The following is a 6,187-nucleotide window of genomic DNA, read 5'->3' on the forward strand; positions in this document are numbered from 1 at the left end:
TTTTTTTTTTGTTTGTGAGAGAGAGAGAGAATTTGACAAAATGTTTTTTAAATGTAGTTATTATTATAGAGTTTTAAATAAAATAAGGTGGGGTGAATGACTTGGGCCCATGACAAACAACACTTCACGCCCTTATTGATTTATTATATTAAATTATTACTTCTTCTTTTTTTTACGAAAGTTAGAATAAACTATTTATCTTATTCTTAAAATTCAAGGAAATACTTTATAGTCATGGGACCCACACGTAAAATGAAAATTCAAACAAAGTAAAAACTTCACCCTTTGCTGCTTTGAACAAAATTTGTGAATTTTTGACTCAATTTTGTTCTTAATGGGTGACGGCAAGATCCTAGCGCTCCCTTCCTATCCCCATCTTGATAGCGCTGTAGCGGTACTTGCTACTTAGGGATAAATCTCAATACTCTGCCTCCATATGAAAAATATGTGTCAACATAGTAAAGGGAGATATATCATGCATCAAATGCATATCTCCTTCTTCTCACATGGAAGTAGACCTCACATATAGAATTCATCTCTATCTACTTTCATATGAGAGGGATAAACCATACACAGAATACATAGTATTTTTTCTCGTATAGTAAGAGCATGTCATGAGAATGGCACTAAAAAAAAAACAACACAAATATGGCCAAACAAGAATGATATAAGAAAAGAAAACTAAGTTGTGACATTATGTTGAGCAGGGCTAGCCCTAGGCCTAGGCCACTTAGGTAACCGCCTAAGGCCCCCAAATTTAGGGGCAAAAATTGATATATTTTTTAAATAAAAAAATTGGTGATATAAGAAAAAATTTTAATTTTACATTTTTTTTTCTACTATTAAGAAGTCTCAAAGAATTGAGTTTTACAGATTTATGTGTCACTCACAAGAAATAATTCCGATAGGAAAATTCTAGAAATATTATAAATTTTACTTCAAAACCTTTACAAATTAACAATTAATATGATTTGTGGATGTCAAAAACCTATTAAATGCATTTTTGAATTACTTTTTGTGATTGGAGATATATCTTTGTAAGTCTCATGTTATAAAATTTATAATATCTCTAACATCATTTATTCAAATACTTGTTTATTATCTTCTTAAAGTATTACTAATCACATTAATTGCTACATCGTTTGTAAGTTTTTTTGTAGTAAACTTTGTTATAACTTTAGCATTTTTTCCACACACAAAAAACACATATTACAAAATAAAAAGAATGGATTTTTGTTATAAAAAAATTATGATATTAAACACTAATTAAATATTATTTAAGTGATAACAAAAATGTCTCATTTAAATATATCACTTTAGGCCTCCAAATTTGCTGGACCACCTCTGATGTTGAGTTATTCTAACACACAATAATAAATAAATAAATAATAAATAATAAAATAAATGACATTAGGTGGAGTTAGAAGTCCAACGTGACAAGAGAAGTGAGAGATATACCCCCCTTGCATGCATGAATAATTTTTTGTGCCTAGATTAAATTCCTTTCACATTTTTCCATTTTCTCCCCCACTTGCCCTAAAATCGAAGATTTTCACTTAAATTCCTTACACATTTTTCCTCTTTCTCCCCCACTTGCCCCCTAAAATCGAAGATTTTCACTTTAGGCATGAATAGTCATAAATGTGACCTCACTTTAGGTCATCGTTTAAGGCACATGTCCATAAATGTTTATCATTCTACACACATCCTTTGTTTCCATAATCCCTCTAAGTCATTATCATCATGTCATTTCCTTAACATGACACGCTAATCATAAGATGTAATCGTCCTAATCCCTATCCATGGTCAGGCTATATAGCAAGCAAGTCTATGTTAGGGTCTTAACTTAAGGCACATGTCCATAAATGTTTATCATTCTACATAACATCCTTTGTTTCCATAATCCCTCTAAGTCATTATCATCATGTCATATCCTTAACAGACACACTAATCATAAAATGTAAACGTCCTAATCTTTATCCATGACTTAGGTTCACCATTCTAATTCAATATTTTCAAGCATGTATAAAAGGAGATTGTATCTCATGCATCTACCACATATAAAATGGGACTCCAGGATTATTCTACGATCCTAATGGTGCCATATTCTCTTTTTCCATATAGGAAATCACCTAAAAAAATATAAAAATAAAAATAAAAATAAAAAAGAAAAGAAAAAGAAAAAGAAAAAGAAAAGGAGGTTATCCACTCAAATATCTCCAAGTTTCCTAGCAGCATTGAGTCCATATAGTGGCATCAAGTCTATCCAATGACATTAAACTAACATGCACAGGACGCAACACTTATAGTCCTAAACAACCACTTCTATGTTAACTAGATATGTTTGTACTTATCAAGAGTTTTGTAGTTTAGTGATATTGCATAATCTTCTTTATATATATATATATATATAAGGTAAATTTATGTATAGTTCTTTAGATGCAATATATTAGATTTTCTAATTAAATTCAAATATAAAAACTGCATTAAATTTAATTGTTCTTGGAAAAGATAATATTGTTTGTGTAGGGACTGGATTCGAGCACTTCTTCTATTGGATGAGTGGACTCAAGCCCAACTATCCTAATACAATAAATTTATAGAGAATAGGTTTAAGAACTAGGTCTTAGTCAGAATTACAACAACTAGACACGGTTATGTATGGATTGAATAACAATGATATAGACTAAAATATAAAATTCCGTCCTCGGGCACTTCATCCGAGGAACTTAGTGTTCTTCTTCTTTCTTCAGTGCTAGGTTACAAAGGTTTTCAAGATCATGCAGATTGCTACCGTTTTCTCCTTTCCTTTTCTCTCCCGATCCCCTATTCTTGGAGGATCTCTCACATTATATATCTCCTTCCAATCGATCTTGGCCCTCCATCTGTTGATCATGCAAGTCCTTACTCGAATGCTCGTCCCATCAACCACCTTCCCAAACTTTCTGTGAGTTGCGGCAACCAAGACCGCACTGTTCAAGGGTCATTTCCTAATTAATGCGGCTAGAACGTTAGTTGGATGCATTTAATGCAGAAGTGACAGTTTCTCCTTGAATTGCTCCTACACCATACCCCCATGGGTGTCCTACTGTACTTGTCTTTTTTCTGGGGGGCCCTCTGGGAGGCTGCTTTTGATGGCGTGCCGTTATTTCCTTCTAGGATCTAGAATGCTGAGAACAGGATCGTTCTCGGCAAAGTTTCTAGGCTATTTGGGCTTTCTTTGTTCGTCCTCGGCCATTTCTTCCTCCTTAGCGTGGGCCTTGGGCTTAGTATAAAGTGGGCAGGGGTTGTCAAATTCTTTGGCCCCAAAGTTTGTATTTTTTTTTTTTTTTCCTTTTTGGAGTAGAAGACGAGAAATTTTATTGAATTAACTTCAAGATATTACTCTTCTATGAAAATAAAAATAAATAAATATAAAATAATAAAGAAAAATTTAATATATTACCTTAGTTGCCAAGGCAGCAAAAAAAGTTGAAGGTAAATCCACCAACCAAATCAAAACATCATTAGATATAAGGAATATATCATGTGTTCGAAATTATTTGGAGTACCTAATATAAAGTACCTAAAAAACTGTATCTAAATTACACCCTATTAAGTTCAGCTCTAAGTCTATGCCATTTAGGCCATGAAATAATGCTTCGTACTAAAGAAAAACATGTGAGTTGTACATTTTACCTCTACTCCTAAGAAAGCCCAAAAATTGAGTGATGCTAAAACAGTTACAAATTTTATTACATAAGTCTTATAAATTGATATGTTATCAATCACAATAAGTAATTTAAATACCTTTTTTTTTTTGTTGAAGTGTCTTTAATCACATTTATTGCCACATTAGTTTGTAAAGTTTATATAGTAACTTTAGCATTTTCTAAATTAAAAAACATTATATATATATATATATATATATAATTGATATAAATCCAACCCAATCACTATTAATTTTTTTTTTTTTTTTTTGAGCAGATCTATTAAGTAAAATAATTATATTAAAAAGTAAGAACAATGAATTTTAAATAATAAAAATTATTATATAAAATATTAACTTTAAAGTTATAGTCTATATTGACTTGATTGACTTATACAGTACCAACTACCAAGGCGAAAGACTTGATGTCTTGATTGTCACGATTGTAGAACTGACTAACCAATTTGTTGTTATATACCAAGGTCTTAACCTTGATGTAAATGGAACCAGATTATAAACAAATGGATAGAAATCATAAATTACTTACACCAATCAACAAACCAATCCACAAGAAATTAGAATATTAATTTCTATCACGCTTACATCAATCTTCATGATCATGACTCTGAAAACATGTACAACATGGGCACCAAGTATCTTCTCCTTTATTTGACGTGAAAGATTTGGGGTCTGTTTGAATACTGCTTATTACTGAAAACTGAAAATACTGTAATAAAATAATTTTTAAATGTGTGAATAGTGCAGTGGAACCCAATTTTGAAATTGTTTTTCTTAAAAAATGTACTTGTGGGTCTCGTAAACAGTGCACGGGACCCACCATTTTTTTAACTAAATGCTAGAATGCACGGAAAGAATGCACGTTTTCCATGCGTTCCAAATGCACACTTGATATAAAAGAACACGTGGTCAAGTGAAAGTGAGGGTGACCATATGCAATATGTTTTGATGCCCTTTCTATAGAGGAAGAACCAACTGATTGATCTATCTCCTCTATCATTTGTAATGCTTTTGATTTAAGTATATCTTTTGTTAGTTGCGAGTTTTGTTGGATTAAGAGATCTCTAAACTCAGCAGCTCATTTTGCTACTAAACATACTATTGCTTTTAAAGTAAGTTTCTCTTGTAATAATTGTAATTAGCCTTTCTTTTTCATTTTTTTCCTGCTTAGTCTTTAATGAAATGGCAATTTATCAAAAAAAAAAGATTGAGAATAGGGCAAAAACAAGGGGCCGTTTGGTAACGTTGTTTGTATTTTTTGAAAATATATGTGGGTGAAAAAGTGTGTAAAAATGCGTGTAATGTTTAAAAACTGAAAACATGTGTTTAAACACATGTACCCAATAGGCTGGAACACACCTAAAACCTATTTTACTTTATAACATCCATGGCTGCCTACTATCTATAATACATAGATTTATTCTTTTTCATTTTTAGTAGATTTAAATTTCAGAAGCTTTACTTTCCAACATTCATACCTACCAAACATATGTGTAATAGGTTGTGTATACAAATTTAGTCTTTTCCATTTTCAGTAGATTTAAGTTTTGAAGGAAAAATATCCAATTGGAAAAAATTTACCTCCAATGGTTTGGAGGAAAAATTCTTCCATCCCACTAATGACAATTAATAAAACTATAATAAATAATAATAAAAAAAAAAAGCACTTTTAATCATATGACCAACTTAATAAATCATGTGATAAATCTATGAAATTAAGAATTTTGAACCCAAAGTTCACTTGCCAATTACCATGTTTGCCCCCCAACCCACTACATGAAAATTAATAAAACCATCAAAATATACTTTCATGTAACCTATTTAATGAATTATGTGATAAATTCATTAAACCATGAATTTTGAACCCAAAGTTCTCTTGCCAAGTACCTTGTTTGCCCATGAAAGCCTTATCCCTATCCATGAGGACCTTGACAGTCATTGCAGTCATGTAAGATTGTGTTTTTTATTTATTTATTTATTTATTTGTGTTGCTAATTTTAATAGGAGGAGGTGGGATCAACCCTGTGACAAGAGAAAGAGAAGGGATTAGGAAGTGTAAGGCCATTTAGCATGGTAGCTTCGTCTGTTGCTAGTTGCTACTTCCTAACTTGGTCAATCTAAAAATTTATTCTGTAGAGTCAGTGTGCATCTTCTAGGATTAATTCACAAGTTATGGGTAGTTTGGTCTGGGTGGAAATTCTCCAAGTCACCCTCTCTCCTTACCCATTTCAACCCTCCAATGAGAAGCACAAAAACGTTGTCTTTAGTTGCCATTATTGTATTGATATAAATTATGTAAATTAGCATAGGATTTATCAGCAGAATCCTCAACAAGGCCAAAAAATCGATAAACAACCCTTTTTTTTTTTTTTTTTTTTTTTTTTTTTCTGTTTGGTTTTTGACAATATGACTCATGCAGGGAGCATCAATGACCAACTAATAATACCCATAGTACATATCATGCTTTGAAATCTGGGGCAT

The sequence above is a fragment of the Quercus robur genome, chromosome 3 (assembly GCF_932294415.1).
Source record: "Quercus robur chromosome 3, dhQueRobu3.1, whole genome shotgun sequence".
NCBI lineage: Eukaryota > Viridiplantae > Streptophyta > Magnoliopsida > Fagales > Fagaceae > Quercus > Quercus robur.